The sequence below is a fragment of the Tursiops truncatus genome, chromosome 6, assembly GCF_011762595.2.
Source record: "Tursiops truncatus isolate mTurTru1 chromosome 6, mTurTru1.mat.Y, whole genome shotgun sequence".
In the NCBI taxonomy this organism is placed as follows: Eukaryota; Metazoa; Chordata; class Mammalia; order Artiodactyla; family Delphinidae; genus Tursiops; species Tursiops truncatus.
In genome coordinates, this window is record NC_047039.1 from 89,941,052 (window position 1) to 89,958,682 (window position 17,631).

The following is a 17,631-nucleotide window of genomic DNA, read 5'->3' on the forward strand; positions in this document are numbered from 1 at the left end:
ACACGGGTTTGTGCCCTTGTCCGGGAAGATCCCACATGCCGCGGAGCGGCTGGGCCCATGAGCCATGGCCGCTGAGCCTGCGCGTCCGGAGCCTGTGCTCCGCAATGGGAGAGGCCGCAACAGTGAGAGGCCCGCGTACCAGAAAAACAAAAACAAAAACGAAAACAACATTTAAGAGACACATCCCTTTTTTCAAATGGTCTAGCTAAACTAAATCTTGGGAGGCACGTGTGGGTGGTAACACTGTTTTAAAAAATACCTGGGGGTGATATAAACAGTGCACAAATTTTTTTATGGGGAGAGGAAGGAGATTGCAACAAAGTTCTTCTTTCCTTGACTCTGACAGGGATCCTTTTATTATAATTAATTAGACAATAATTTGATTTGTGTGGTTCCCTGTATTTGTGTTTTATGTTACAATAAAAATATTAAAAAAAAAAGAAAAAGCCAGAAAGCAGAGAGGGTACTGGACCAGACCGGGAGTCATGGGTTGGAAAGCCATCAATCACGGTCTCCGAGAAAGCACCAGAATCTCGGCTGCAATATCCCTTCAGGTGTATTGCCAGCCTCTCTCTGTCCACTCTTGGGAGGGGACACTCATTATGCCCAAAGCACCTCCTCAAGCTCTAGACAGCTCTGCCTGTTACCGTGTTTTCTTCTGGGCCGAGTTGAAATCTGCTCCTCAGAGCCTCCTCCCAGAAGCCAGTCTGTAGCATTTTCTGAACTGCTTGAGCGCTGCCTCCCTGACTTCTGAGCCCTTTGCACAGCTCTGCCCCCCCAGCCCACTCCGTCTCCGGCTCCCTGGAGGAGAGCTGCTCTCTGCCAAGGTTACGGCACCAGGTGATCCATCCCCACTGCTCAAAATTGGGTCCAGAGAAGCCATTCCACACGGACCTACCCCCTAGGAGTCCAATGCCCACAGACAGCTGAATCTGGTCTGCAAATGTGGGTTGTTGTTCTTTTGTTTTCTTTTTGCCCTCACAGTGTTTTCTAAAAAATGGAATTAGTAGGGACGTCCCTGGAGGTCCAGTGGTTAGGACCGGCGCGTTCACTGCCGAGGGCCTGGGTTCAATCCTTGGTTGGGGAACTAAGATCCCACAAGCCGCACAGCTCGGCCAAAAAATAAAAAATAACTTTAATGGAATTAATGCCAACATTTAGAAACCTGAAGATTTCACATTTAAAAAATCCAGGTTCTTCAAACATATGGACACCAAGGGGGAAAGTGGCAGGGAGTGGGATGAACCTGGGAGATTGGGATTGACACATATACACTAATATGTATAAAATAGATAACTAATAAGAACCTGCTGTATAAAAAAATAAAATAAAATTTATATTATTAAAAAAAATTCAGGTTCTTATGGAACATCTGGCAAAACCAAGTCTTCATTCCTGTACTCCAGGAGTTGGCTAGAGATGAGTAGAGGCCACCCCAGACACAGGGGCTTAGTGGTCTGCTGTTCACCATGTTCCCCACCTCTCCTGACTGTCTTACACTCACTGGCTCACCTCATTTATATTTAATACCTGGCTGCTATAGGCATTAGGGTCTACCACCTGTGCTCTGTTCAGCAGGCCCTCCCTTGTACATAAACAGTTCATTTGCAGCCAAGATCAAGGTAACCACACCCCAACAGGCAACTTGAAAACTGCCTAGGGAATTCCTTCATAATTTTTGGATACCACCTTTAAATAGTCATCCTAAAGAAACACTTTCACACATGTTCTAAATAGCATAATTAAATATTTCATCACAGCATTGCTTATAATAATGAATATCTAGGAATAGCTTAAATGCCTGGCTACTGGAGAGTTGCTAAGTCCACCACAGTATCTGCAGGTCATAGAGTGCTATGCAGCCATAAAATACAAAAACAGTTAATGAGAAATCAAATATGTTCAGACTTGGAAAAATCTCTAGTATATATTCACTGAAAATAGTAAGTTACAAGGTAATATAAAAATATGATGCAATTTATGTTTAAAGACAACATATTTACAAATATATATATTTATGTAGATGGATAGAAAAGCTCTAGAAGGCACACATCAAACTTATAGTAGTAGTTACTGCTGAAATGGGACTAGAATTGGGAACAATAGTCAGGAAAGACTTTGGCGTTACTGGTTTTGTTTTAATTTTGTGTGTGTGTGTGAGTTTATTTATATATTATTTGGCTTGTTGAAATGCAATTAAAAAGACAATTTGCGGAGCAGAAGCAAGAAGAACTACAATCCTGCAGCCTGTGGAACAAAAACCACATTCTCAGAAAGATAGACAAGATGAAAAGGCAGAAGGCTATGTACCAATTGAAGTAACAAGATAAAACCCCAGAAAAGCAACTAAATGAAGTGGAGAGAGGCAACATTTCAGAAAAAGAATTCAGAAAAATGATAGTGAAGATGATCCAAGACCTTGGAAAAATTATGGAGGCAAAGATTGAGAAGATGCAAGAAATGTTCAACAAAGACCTAGAAGAATTAAAGAACAAACAAACAGAGATGAACAATATAACTGATATGAAAAATACACTTGAAGGATTCAGTAGCAGAATAACTGAGGAAGAAGAAAGGATAAGTGACCTGGAAGACAGAGTGGTGGAATTCAAAGCTGTGGAACAGAATAAAGAAAAAAGAATGAAAAGAAATGAAGACAGCATAAGAGACCTCTGGGACAACATTAAATGCAACAACGTTCCCATTATAGGGGTCCCAGAAGGAGAAGAGAGAGAGAAAGAACCCGAGAAAATATTTGAAGAGCATAGTCAAAAACTTCCCTAACATGGGAAAGGAAATAGCCACCCAAGTCCAGGAAATGCAGAGAGTCCCATAAAGGATAAACCTAAGGAGAAACATGCTGAGACACATAGTAATCAAACTGGAAAAAATTACAGACAAAGAAAAATTATTGAAAGCAGCAAGGGAAAAATGAAAATAACATACAAGGGAACTCCCATAAGGTTAACAGCTGATTTCTCAGCAGAAACTATACAAGCCAGAAAGGAGTGGCATGATATACTTAAAGTGATGAAAGGGAAGAACCTACAACCAAGATTACTCTACCTGGCAAGGCTCTCATTCAGATTTGTGGAGAAATAAAAAGCTTTACAGACAAGCAAAAGCTAAGAAAATTCAGCACCACCAAACCAGCTCTACAACAAATGCTAAAGGAACTTTTCTAAGTGGGAAACACAAGAGAAGAAAAGGACCTACAAAAACAAACCCAAAACGATTAAGATAATGATAATAGGAACATACGTATTGGTAATTACCTTACACGTGAATGGATTCAATGCTCCAACCAAAAGACACAGGCTCACTGAATGGATACAAAAACAACACTCATATATATGCTATCTACAAGAGACCCACTGCAGATCTAGGGACATATACAGACTGAAAGTGAGGGGATGGAAAAAGATATTTCATGCAAATGGAAATCAAAAGAAAGCTGGAGTAGCAATACTCATATCAGATAAAATAGACTTTTAAGAATGTTACAAGAGACAAGGAAGGACACTACATAATGATCAAGGGATCAATATAAGAAGATATAACAATTATAAATATATATGCACCCAACATAGGAGCACCTCAATACATAAGGCAACTGCTAACAGCTATAAAAGGGGAAATCGACAGTAACACAATAATAGTGGGGGACTATAACACCTCACTTACAACAATGGACAGATCATCCAAACAGAAAATTAATAAGGAAACACAAGCTTTAAATGACACAATAGACCAGATAGATTTAACTGATATTTATAGGACATTCCATCCAAAAACAGCAGATTACACTTTCTTCTCTGGTGCACATGGAACATTCTCCAGGATAGATCACATCTTGGGTCACAAATCAAGCCTCAGTAAATTTAAGAAAATTGAAGTCATATCAAGCATCTTTTCTGACCACAGCGCTATGAGATTAGAAATCAGTTACAGGGAAACAAATGTAAAAACCACAAACACATGAAGGCTAAACAATACATTACTAAATAACCAAGAGATGACTGAAGAAATCAAAGAGGAAATCAAAAAATACCTAGAGACAAATGACAATGAAAACACGATGATACAAAACCTATGGGATGCAGCAAAAGCTGTTCTAAGAGGGAAGTTTATAGCTATACAAGCCTACCTCAAGAAACAAGAAAAATCTCAAACAATCTAACCTTACACCTAAAGGAACGAGAGAAAGAAGAACAAACAAAATGCAAAGTTAGCAGAAGGAAAGAAATCATAAAGATCAGAGCAGAAATAAATGAAATAGAAACAAAGAAAACAATAGCAAAGATCAATAAAACTAAAAGCTGGTTCTTTGAGAAAATAAACAAAATTGAGAAACCATTAGCCAGACTCATCAAGAAAAAGAGGGAGAGGACTCAAATCAATAAAATTAGAAATGAAAAAGGAGAAGTTACAACAGACACCGCAGAAATACAAAGCATCCTAAGAGACTACTACAAGCAACTCTATGCCAATAAAATGGACAACCTGGAAGAAATGGACAAATTCTTAGAAAGGGATAACTTTCCAAGACTGAACCAGGAAGAAGTAGAAAATATGAACAGACCAATCACAAGTAATGAAATTGAAACTGTGATTAAAAATCTTCCAACAAACAAAAGTCCAGGGCCAGAAGGCTTCACAGGTGAATTCTATCAAACATTTAGAGAAGAGCTAACACCCATGCTTCTCAAACTCTTCCAAAAAACTGCAGAGGAAGGAACACTCCCAAACTCATTGTACGAGGCCACCATCACCCTGATACCAAACCCAGACAGATACTACAAAAAAAGAAAATTACAGACCAATATCACTGATGAATATAGATGCAAAAATCCTCATCAAAATACTAGCAAACAGAATCGAACAACACATTAAAAGGATCATACACGATGTTCAGGTGGGATTTATCCCAGGGATGCAAGGATTCCTCAGTATATGCAAATCAATCAATGTGAGACACCATATTAACAATTTGAAGAATAAAAACCGTATGATCATCTCAATAGATGCAGAAAAAGCTTTTGACAAAATTCAACACCCATTTATGATAAAAACTCTCCAGAAAGTGGGCATAGAGGGAACCTACCTCAACATAATAAAGGCCATATATGACACACCCACAGCAAACATCATTCTCAATGGTGAAAAACTGAGAGCATTTCCTCTAAGATCAGGAGCAAGACAAGGATGTCCACTATCGTCACTATTATTCAAGACAGTATTTGAAGCCCTAGCCACGACAATCAGAGAAGAGAAAGAAATAAAAGGAAAACAAATTGGAAAAGAAGAAGTAAAACTGTCCCTTTTGCAAATGACATGATACTATACATAGCTAATTCCTAAAAACTACTAGAAAACTAGTAGCCACCAGAAAACTACTAACAACCAGAAAACTGTCCCTGTTTGCAAATGACATGATACTATACATAGAGAATACTAAAGATGCCACCAGAAAACTACTACAGCTATTCAATGAATTTGGTAAAGTTCCAGGATAGAAAATTAATGCACAGAAATCTCTTGCATTCCTATACACTAATGATGAAAAATTGGAAAGAGAAATTAGGAAACACTACCATTTACCATTGCAACAAAAAGAATAAAATACCTAGGAATAAACCTACCGAGGGAGACAAAAGACCTGTATACAGAAAACTATAAGACACTGATGAAAGAACCTAAAGATGATACCAACAGATGGAGAGGTATACCATGTTCTTGGATTAGAAGAACTAATATTGTGAAAATGACTGTACTACCCAAAGCAATCTACAGATTCAATGCAGTCCCTGTCAAATTACCGAAGGCATTTTTATGGAACTAGAACAAAAAAATCTTAAAATTTGTATGGAGACACAAAAGATCCTGAATAGTCAAAGCAGTCTTCAGGGAAAAAAACGGAGCTGGAGGAATCAGACTCTGTGACTTCAGACTATACTACAAAGCTACAGTAATCAAGACAATATGGTACTGGCACAAAAACAGAAATATAGATCAATGGAACAAGATAGAAAGCCCAGAGATAAACCCACGCACCTATGGTCAACTAATCTATGACAAAGGAGGCAAAGATATACAATGGAGAAAAGACAGTCTCTTCAATAAGTGGTGCTGGGAAAACTGGACAGCTACATGTAAAAGAATGAAATTAGAACACTCCCTAACACCATACACAAAAATAAACTCAAAATGGATTAGAGACCTAAATGTAAGACTAGACACTATAAGAACTCTTAGAGGAAAACGTAGGAAGAACACTCTTTGACATAAATCACAGCAAGATCTTTTCTGATCCACCTCCTAGAGTAATGGAAATATAAACAAATGGGACCTAATGAAACTTCAAAGCTTTTGCACAGCAAATGAAACCATAAACAAGACGAAAAGACAACCCTCAGAATGGGAGAAACTTTTTGCAAACGAATCAACGGACGAAGGATTAATCTCCAAAATATATAAATAGCTGATGCAGCTCAATATTAAAAAACAAACAACCCAATCCAAAAATGGGCAGAAGACCTAAATAGACATTTCTCCAAAGAAGATATACAGACTGCCAACAAACACATGAAAGAATGCTCAACATCATTTATCATTAGAGAAATGCAAATCAAAACTACAGTGAGATATCATCTCACACCAGTCAGAATGACCATCATCAAAAAATCTAGAAACAATGAATGCTGGAGAGGGTGTGGAGAAAAGGGAACACTCTTGCACTGCTGGTGGGAATGTCAGTTGGTACAGCCACTATGGAGAACAGTATGGAGGTTCCTTAAAAAACTACAAATAGAACTACCATATGACCCAGCAATCCCACCACTGGGCATATACCCTGAGAAAACCATAATTCAAAAAGAGTCATGTACCAAAATGTTCATTGCAACTCTATTTACAATAGCCCGGAGATGGAAACAACCTAAGTGCCCATTATCGGATGAATGGATAAAGAAGATGGGGCACATATATACAATGGAATATTACTCTGCCATAAAAAGAAATGAAATTGAGCTATTTGTAATGAGGTGGATAGACCTAGAGTCTTTTATACAGAGTGAAGTAAGTAAGAAAGAGAAAGACAAATACCGTATGCTAACAAATATATATGGAATTTAAGAAAAAAATGTCATGAAGAGCCTAGGGGTAAGACAGGAATAAAGACACAGACCTACTAGAGAATGGACTTGAGGATATGGGGAGGGGGAAGGGTGAGCTGTAACAAAGCGAGAGAGAGGCACGGACATATATACACTACCAAACGTAAGGCAGATAGCTAGTGGGAAGCAGCCGCATAGCACAGGGAGATCAGCTCGGTGCTTTGTGACCGCCTGGAGGGGTGGGAAAGGGAGGACGGGAGGGAGGGAGACGCAAGAGGGAAGAGATATGGGAACATATGTGTATGTATAACTGATTCACTTTGTTATAAAGCAGAAACTAACACACCATTGTAAAGAAATTATACCACAATAAAGATGTTAAAAAAAAACACATGGGCAGAAGACCTAAATAGACATTTATCCAAAGAAGACATACAGGTGGCCAAGAAGCACATGAAAAGCTGCTCAACATCACTAATTATTAGAGAAATGACAATCAAAACTACAATGAGGTATCACCTCACACCGGTCAGAATGGCCATCATCAGAAAATCTATAAACAACAAATGCTGGAGAGGGTGTGGAGAAAAGGGAACCCTCTTGCACTGTTGGTGGGAATGTAAATTGATACAGCCACTATGGAGAACAGTATGGAGGTTCCTTAAAAAACTAAAAATAGAATTACCATATGACCCAACAATCCCACTACTGGGCATATACCCAGAGAAAACGATAATTCAAAAAGACACATACACCTAATGTTCATTGCAGCACTATTTACAATATCCAGGTCATGGAAGCAACCTAAATGCCTATCGACAGACAAACAGATAAAGAAGATGTGGTACATATAAACAATGGAATATTACTGAGCCATAAAAAGGAACGAAATTGGGTCATTTGTAGAGACCTGGATAGATCTAGAGACTGTCATACAGAGTGAAGTAAGTCAGAAAGAGAAAAACAAATATCGTATATTAATGCATATATGTGGAACCTAGAAAAATGGTACAGATGAACCGATTTGCAGGGCAGAAATTGAGACACAGATGTAGAGAACAAACGTTATGGACACCAAGGGGGGAAAGCGGCGGGGGTGGTGATGGTGGTGTGATGAATTGGGAGATTGGGATTGACATGTATACACTGATGTGTGTTAAATGGATGACTAATAAGAACCTGCTGTATAAAAAAATAAATAAAATTAAATTTAAAAAAAATACAGTCTGTGCTCTGTACAGTAGCTCATTCCTATGCTCGAGTCTGCAAGTATGGAGAAATCAATCACCCTGAATCACATTCTGTTTGTGAACTTAGTGTGTCATGCATTTCTAGGGAGTCCATACCTCTGAGGAGTTTTAGTTGAGTTCCAATTTCAAATATGCTGTGTCCCAATAAATACACTCATTCCTGCCAGACTTAGGTCTGGAAAATATTGTCACTGTATAACTTATACAAATTGCTGTTTCTAAGCAACTACATATCAAGGATACATCAAATTTACCAAAAATATACTCTGGAATTCTCTGTGTCCCCAAACAGGGCTCCATAATGTGTGACTTCTGACCAATATAAATTCTTGTGGCTTCAGAGCATGAAGGAAATTTATCCAAGTTTTCCATCTCAGCTCCAAATGGCATAATGGCAGCTCAGTTGGAAACAGCACTCACAGGCCATCGCTCTGTGGAGCTGTGCTGCCTGCTGGCCCTCACGTTCCTTCAGAGGCTGAGCACTGAAACCTTGGCTGCTGCCAGCCCCCCTTCACCTGTAGACAGATGGCTGGATCCATGTGAGGCTGGCCCGAGGAAAGGCTGTTTGGGTATTTCCACATCTGGCAAGAGCCTCTGATCCAAGCCGTCCAAGACAAGATTGAGACCTGGTGTCTGAAGTTGACCTGTAGAGGAGGGAAGTGCTGCTCATAAAATCGCAGACTCTCTGGGCTAGACCTGGCCTTGGGGTTAGCCTGCTATCTAAAGGAAGGCCTGTGTCCCTAGCAGACCAAGACAAGCCCAGTGGGCAGGCTGCCCCCAGAGAAGAGGCTCTGCCAACGCAGTGGGACCATATTTTGACTGAGTCAAGAGGGGTGGCACAAATGCAAATCAAAACCACAATGTGATACTACGTCACATCCACTAGGATGGCGATTATGAAAAATAGCAACAATGAAAAGAAAAACAAACAAGCAAAACACCCAGAAAGTAACAAGTGTTGGCAAGGATGTGGCGAAATTGGAACCCTTGTGCATTTCTGGCAGGAATGTAAAATAGTGCAGCTGCTGTGGAAAACAGAATGGCAGTTCCTCAAAAATTTAACATAGAATTACCATATGACCCAGCAGCTCCACTTCTGGGTATATACCTAAAAGAATTGAACAGAGACTTGAACGGATATTTATATACCAATGTTCATAGCAATAGTGAAAAGGTGAAAGCAACAAAAATGTTCATCGTCAGATGAATGGATCAACAAAATGTGATATATCGATACAATGCAATATTATTCAACCTTAAAAAGGAACAAAATTCTGATGCATGCTACAACATGGCAGAACCTTGAAGACATTGTGCTAAATGAAATATGCAGGACATATTGTACGATTCCACTTATATGAGATAGCTCAGATAGTCAAATATTTTTTCTACTTGCTTTATTTCTCTAGTCTTATTTGAGCTGTATTTTTAAACATGAGTAAAAACATATATTGCAACTTATAAAATGTAAATTTTTGGTTCTTGTATCCCTGGGAAAGTCTTTCATCCTGTTCCAGCATCATTTTCTTTTTTTTTCAATTTTATTATTATTTTTTATACAGCAGGTTCTTATTAGTTATCTATTTTATACATATTAGTGTATATATGTCAATCCCAATCTCCCAGTTCATCACACCACCACCACCCTGCCGCTTTCCCCCCTTGGTGTCCATACGTTTATACTCTACACCTGTGTCTCTATTTCAGCCTTGCAAACCAGTTCATCTGTACCATTTTTCTAGATTCAACATATATGTGTTAATATATGATATTTGTTTCTCTTTCTGACTTACTTCACTCTGTATGACAGTCTCTAGGTCCATCCGTGTCTCTACAAATGACCCAATTTCATTCCTTTTTATGGCTGAGTAATATTCCATTGTATATATGTACCACATCTTTATCCATTTGTCTGTCCATGGGCATTTAGGTTACTTCCATGACCTGGCTATTGTAAATAGTGCTGCAATGAACATTGGGCTGCATGTGTCTTTCTGAATTATGGTTTTCGCTGGGTATATGTTCTATTTATAGTTTTTTAGGGAACCTCCATACTGTTCTCCATAGTGGCTGTATCAATTTACATTCCCACCAACAGTGCAAGAGGGTTCCCTTTTCTCCACACCCTCTCCAGCATTTGTTGTTTGTAGATTTTCTGATGATGGACATTCTAACTGGTGTGAGGTGATACCTCATTGTGGTTTTGATTGTCATTTCTCTAATAATTAGTGATGTTGAGCAGCTTTTCATGTGCCTCTTGGCCATCTGTATGTCTTCTTTGGAGAAATGTCTATTTAGGTCTTCTGCCCATTTTTTTTATTGGGTTGTTTGTTTTTTAATATTGAGCTACATGAGCTGTTCATATATTTTGGAGATTAATCCTTTGTCCATTGATGCATTTGCAAATATTTTCTCCCACTCTGTGGGTTGTCTTTTTATCTTGTTTATAGTTTCCTTTGCTGTGCAAAAGCTTTTAAGTTTCATTAGGTCCCATTTGCTTATTTTTCTTTTCTTTTTTTTTTTTTTTTGTGGTACGCGGGCCTCTCACTGCTGTGCCCTCTCCCGTTTCAGAGCACAGGCTCCGGATGCACAGGCTCCGGACGTGCAGGCTCAGCGGCCATGGCTAACGGCCCCAGCCACTCCGCGGCATGCAGGATCCTCCCGGACCGGGGCACGAACCCGCGTCCCCTGCATCGGCAGGCGGACTCCCAACCACTGCGCCACCAGGGAAGCCCCTATTTTTCTTTTTATTTCCATTACTTTAGGAGGTGGGTCAAAAAAAGATCTTGCTGTGGTTTATGTCAAAGAGTGTTCTTCCTATGTTTTCCTCTAACAGTTTTATAGTGTCCAGTCTTACATTTAGGTCTCTAATTCATTTTGAGGTTATTTTTGTGTATGGTGTTAGGGACTGTTCTAATTTCATTCTTTTACATGTAGTTGTCCAGTTTTCCCATCACCACTTATTGAAGAGACTGTCTTTTCTGCATTGTATATCCTTGCCTCCTTTGTCATAGATTAGGTGACCATAGGTGTGTGGGTTTATCTCTGGGCTTTCTATTCTGTTCCATAGATCTATATTTCTGTTTTTGTGCCAGGACCATGTTTTCTTGATTACTGTAGCTTTGTACTATAGTCTGAAGTCAGGGAGTCTGATTCCTCCAGGTCCGTGTTTTCCCTCAAGACTGCTTTGGCTATTTGGGGTCTTTTGTGTCTCCATACAAATTTTAAGATTGTTTATGCTAGTTCCGTAAAAAATGCCATCAGTAATTTGATAGGGAATGCATTGAATCTGTAGATTGCTTTGGGTACTGTAGTCATTTTCATGATATTGATTCTTCCAATCCAAGAACATGGTATATCTCGCCATCTGTTTGTTTCATCTTTGATTACTTTCATGTTTGATTTCTTTCATGTCTTCAGTGTCTTAAGAGTTTTCTGAGGACAGGTCTTTTACCTGCTTAGGTAGGTTTATTCCTAGGTATTTTATTCTTTTGTTGCAGTGGTGAATGGGATTGTTTCTTTAATTTCTCTTTCTGATCTTTGTTGTTAGTGTATAGGAATGCAGGAGATTCTGTGCATTAATTTTGTATCCTGCGACTTTACCAAATTCATTGATTAACACTAGTAGTTTTCTGGTTGTTAGTAGTTTTCTGGTGGCTACTAGTTTTCTACTGGTTTTTAGGAATTATCTATGTATAGTATCATGTCATCTGCAAACAGACACAATTTTACTTCTTCTTTTCCGATTTGTATTCCTTTTATTTCTTTCTCTTCTCTGATTGCCATGGCTAGGACTTCCAATACTGTCTTGAATAATAGTGGTGATAGTGGACATCCTTGTCTTGCTCCTGATCTTAGAGGAAATGCTCTCAGTTTTTCACCATTGAGAATGATGTTTGCTGTGGGTGTGTCATATATGGCCTTTATTATGTTGAGGTAGGTTGCCTCTGTGCCCACTTTCTGGAGAGTTTTTATCATAAATGGGTGTTGAATTTTGTCAAAAGCTTTTTCTGCATCTATTGAGATGATCATATGGTTTTTATTCTTCAAATTGTTAATATGGTGTCTCACATTGATTGATTTGCGTATATTGAAGAATCCTTGCATCCCTGGGATCAATCCCACTTGATTATGGTGTATGATCTTTTTAATGTGTTGTTCGATTCTGTTTGCTAGTATTTTGATGAGGATTTTTGCATCTATATTCATCAGTGATATTGGCCTGTAATTTTCTTTTTTTGTAGTATCTTTGTCTGGGTTTGGTATCAGGGTGATGGTGGCCTCGTACAATGAGCTTGGGAGTGTTCCTTCCTCTGCAATTTTTTGGAAGAGTTTGAGAAGCAGGGTGTTAGCTCTTCTCTGAATGTTTGATAGAATTCACCTGTGAAGCCATCTGGTCCTGGACTTTTGTTTGCTGGAAGATTTTTAATCACAGTTTCAATTTCATTACTTGTGATTGGCCTGTTCATATTTTCTATTTCTTCCTGGTTCAGTCTTGGAAGGCTATCCCTTTCTAAAAATTTGTCCATTTCTTCCAGGTTGTCCATTTTATTGGCATAGAGTTGCTTGTAGTAGTCTCTTAGGATGCTTTGTGTTTCTGCGGTGTCTGTAGTAACTTCTCCTTTTTCATTTCTAATTTTATTGATGTGAGTCCTCTCCCTCTTTTTCTTGATGAGTCTGGCTAATGGTTTATCAATTTTGTTTATCTTCTCAAAGAACCAGCTTTTAGTTTTATTGATCTTTGCTATTGTTTTCTTTGTTTCTATTTCATTTATTTCTGCTCTGATCTTTATGATTTCTTTCCTTCTGCTAACTTTGCATTTTGTTTGTTCTTCTTTCTCTAGTTCCTTTAGGTGTAAGGTTAGATTATTTAGAGATTTTTCTTGTTTCTTAAAGTAGGCTTTTATAGCTGTAAGGTTCCCTCTTGGAACTGCTTTTGCTGCGTCCCATAGGTTTTGTATCATCGTGTTTTCATTGTCATTTGTCTCTAGGTGTTTTTTGATTTCCTCTTTGATTTCTTCAGTCATCTCTTAGTTATTTAGTAATGTATTGTTTAGCCTTCATGTGTTTGTATTTTTTACATTTGTTTCCCTGTAATTGATTTCTAATCTCATAGTGTTGTGGTTAGAAAAGATGCTTGATATGACTTCAATTTTCTTAAATTTACTGAGGCTTGATTTGTGATCCAAGATGTGATCTATCCTGCAAAATGTTCTGTGCACACTTGAGAAGAAAGTGTAATCTGCTGTTTTTGGATGGAATGTCCTATAAATATCAATTAAATCTATCTGGTCTATTGTGTCGTTTAAAGCTTCTGTTTCCTTGTTTATTTTCATTTTGGATAATCTGTCCATTGGTGTGAATGAGGTGTTAAAGTCCCCAACTATTATTGTGTTACTGTCGATTTCCTCTTTTATAGCTGTTAGCAGTTGCCTTATGTATTGAGGTGCTCCTATGTTGGGTGCATGTATAGTTATAAATGTTATATCTTCTTCTTGGATTGATCTCTTGATCATTATGTAGTGTCCTTCCTTGTCTCTTGTAACATTCTTTATTTTAAAGTCTATTTTATCTGATATGAGTATTCCTACTCCAGTGTTCTTTTGATTTCCATTTGCATAGAATATCTTTTTCCATTCCCTCACTTTCAGTGTGAACGTGTCCCTAGGTCTGAAGTGGGTCTCCTGTAGACAGCATTTATATGGGTGTTGTTTTTGTATCCATTCAGTGAGCCTGTGTCTTTTGGTTGGAGCATTGAATCCATTCACGTGTAAGGTAATTATCGATATGTCTGTTCCTATGACCATGTTCTTAATTGTTTTGGGTTTGTTTTTGTAGGTCCTTTTCTTCTCTTGTGTTTCCCAATTAGAGAAGTTCCTTTAGCATTTGTTATAGAGCTGGTTTGGTGGTGCTGAATTCTCTTAGCTTTTGCTTGTCTGTAAAGCCTTTGATTTCTCCACAAATCTGAATGAGATCCTTGCCAGGTAGAGTAATCTTGGTTGTATGTTCTTCCTTTTCATCACTTTAAGTATATCATGCCACTCCCTTCTGGCTAGTAGAGTTTCTGCTGAGAAATAAGCTGTTAACCTTATGGGAGTTCCCTTTTATGTTACTTGTTTTTTTTTTTCCTTGCTGCTTTCAATAATTTTTCTTTGTCTTTAATTTTTGCCTATTTGATTATTATGTGTCTCAGCATGTTTCTCCTTGGGTTTATCTGGTATGGAACTCTCTGCGCTTTCCGGACATGGGTGGGTATTTCCTTTCCCATGTTAGGGAAGTTTTCGACTATAATCTCTTCAAATATTTTCTTGGGTCCTTTCTTTCTCTCTTCTCCTCTAGGACACCTAAAATGCAAATGTTGTTGTGTTTAATATTGTCTCTTATGCTGTCTTCATTTCTTTTCATTCTTTTTTCTTTATTCTGTTCCACAGCTTTGAATTCCACCACTCTGTCTTCCAGGTCACTTATCCTTTCTTCTGCCTCAGTTATTCTTCTATTGATTCCTTCTAGTGTATTTTTCATATCAGTTATTGTATTGTTCATCTCTGTTTGTTTGTTCTTTAATTCTTCTAAGTTTTTGTTAAACATTTCTTGCATCTTCTCTATGTTTGCCTCCATTCTTTTTCCGAGGTCCTGGGTCATCCTCACTATCATTATTCTGAATTCTTTTTCTGGAAGGTTGCCTATCTCCACTTCATTTAGTTGTTTTTCTGGGGTTTTGTCTTGTTCCTTCATCTGGTACATACCCCTCTGCCTTTTCATCTTGTCTGTCTTTCGGTGAATGTGGTTTTTGTTCCACAGGCTGCAGGATTGTAGTTCTTGCTTCTGCTGTCTGCCCTTTGGTGGATGAGGCTATCTAAGAGGTTTGTGCACGTTTCCTGATGGGAGGGGCTGGTGGTGGGTAGAGCTGACTGTTGCTCTAGTGGGAAGAGCTCAGTAAAACTTTAATCTGCTTGACTGCTTATGGGTGGGGCTGGGTTTTCTCCCTGTTGGTTGTTTGGCCTGAGGCAACTGAACACTGGAGCCTACCTGGGCTCTGTGGTGGGGCTAATGGACTCAGGGAGGGCTCATGCCAAGGAATGCTTCCCAGAACTTCTGCTGCCAGTGTCCTTGTCCCCACAGTGAGCCACAGCCACCCCCCACATCTGCAGGAGACCCTCCAACACTAGCAGGTAGGTCTGGTTCAGTCTCCCCTGGGGTCACTGCTCCTTTCCCTGTGTCCTGATGCACACACTACTTTGTGTGTGCCCTCCAGGAGTGGAGTCTCTGTTTCCCCCAGTCCTGTGGAAGTCCTGCAGTCAAATCCCAGTAGCCTTCAAAGTGTGATTCTTTAGGAATTCCTTCTCCTGTTGCCCGACCCCAGGTTGGGAACCCTGACGTGGGGCTCAGAACCTTCACTCCAGTGGGTGGACTTCCGTGGTGTAAGTGTTCTCCAGTCTGTGAGTCACCTGCCCAGCAGTTATGGGATTTGATTTTACTGTGATTTCACCACTCCTACCTTCTCATTGTGGCTTCTCCTTTGTCTTTGGATGTGGGGTATCTTTTTTGGTGAATTCCAGTGTCTTCCTGTCAGTGGTTGTCCAGCAGCTAGCTGTGATTCTGGTGTTCTTGCAAGAGGGAGTGAGAGCAAATCCTTCTACTCCACCATCTTGGTTCTGGGCCTGGTTCCAGTTTCCCATAGGTTTTGGATCATCATGTTTTAATTGTCATTTGTCTCTAGGTAATTTTTGATTTTCTCTTTGATTTCTTCAGTGATCTCTTGGTTATTTAGTAATATATTGTTTAGCCTCCATGTGTTTGTGTTTTTTACGTTTTTTCCCCTATAATTTATTTCTAATCTCACAGCATTGTGGTCCGAAAAGATGCTTGATATCATTTCAGTTTTCTTAAATTTACCGAGACTTGATTTGTGACCCAAGATGTGATCTATCCTGGAGAATGTTCCTTGTGCACTTGAGAAGAAAGCGTAATTTGCTGTTTTCAGATGGAATGTCCTATAAATATCAGTTAAATCTCTCTGGTCTGTTGTGTCATTTAAAGCTTGTGTTTTCTTATTAATTTTCTGCCTGGATGATCTGTCCTTTGGTGTAAGTGAAGTGTTAAAGTCCCCCACTATTTTTGTGTTACTTTCTATTTTCTCTTTTATAGCTGTTAGCATTTGCCATATGTATTGAGGTGCTCCTATGTTGGGTGCATATATATTTATAATTGTTATATCTTCTTATATTGATCCCTTGATCATTACGTAATGTCCTTCCTTGTCTCTTGTAACATTCTTTATTTTAAAGTCTATTTATCTGATATGAGTATTGCTACTCCAGCTTTCTTTTGATTTCTATTTGCATAGAATATCTTTTTCCATCCCCTCACTTTCAGTCTGTATGTGTCCCTAGGTCTGAAGTGGGTCTCTTGTAGACAGCATATATATGGCTCTTGTTTTTGTATCCATTCAGCAAGCCTGTGTCTTTCTGTTGGAGCATTTAATCCATTCACATTTAAGGTAATTTTCGATATGTATATTCCTATTATCATTTTCTTAATTGTTTGGGTTTGTTTTTGTGGTCCTTTTCTTCTCTTGTGTCTCCTACTTAGAGAAGTTCCTTTAGCATTTGTTGTAGAGCTGGTTTGGTGGTGCTGAATTCTCTCAGCTTTTGCTTGTCTGTAAAGCTTTTGATTTCCCCGTCGAATCTGAATGAGATCATTGCCAGGTAGAGTAATTTGGGTTGTAGTTTCTTCCTTTTCATCACTTTAAATGTATCATATCACTCCGTTCAGGCTTGTAGAGTTTCTGCTGAGAAATCAGCTGTTAACCTTATGGGAGTTCCCTTGTATGTTGTCATTTTTCCCTTCTTGCATTTAATAATTTTTCTTTGTCTTTAATTTTTGCCAGTTTGATTACTATGTGTCTTGGAGTGTTTCTCCTTGGGTTTATCCTGTATGGGACTCGCTGTGCTTCCTGGACTTGCGTGGCTATTTCCATTCCCATGTTAGGGAAGTTTTCGACTATCATCTCTTCAAATATTTTCTCAGGTCCTTTCTCTCTCTCTTCTCCTTCTGGAACACCTAAAATGCAAATGTTGTTGCGTTTAATGTTGTCCCAGAGGTCTCTTTGGCTGTCTTCATTTCTTTTCATTCTTTTTTCTTTACTCTGTTCCACAGCAGTGAATTCCACCATTCTCTCTTCCAGATCACTTATCCTTTCTTCTTCCTCAGTTATTCTGCTACTGATTCCTTCTAGTGTATTTTTCATTTCAGGTATTGTATTG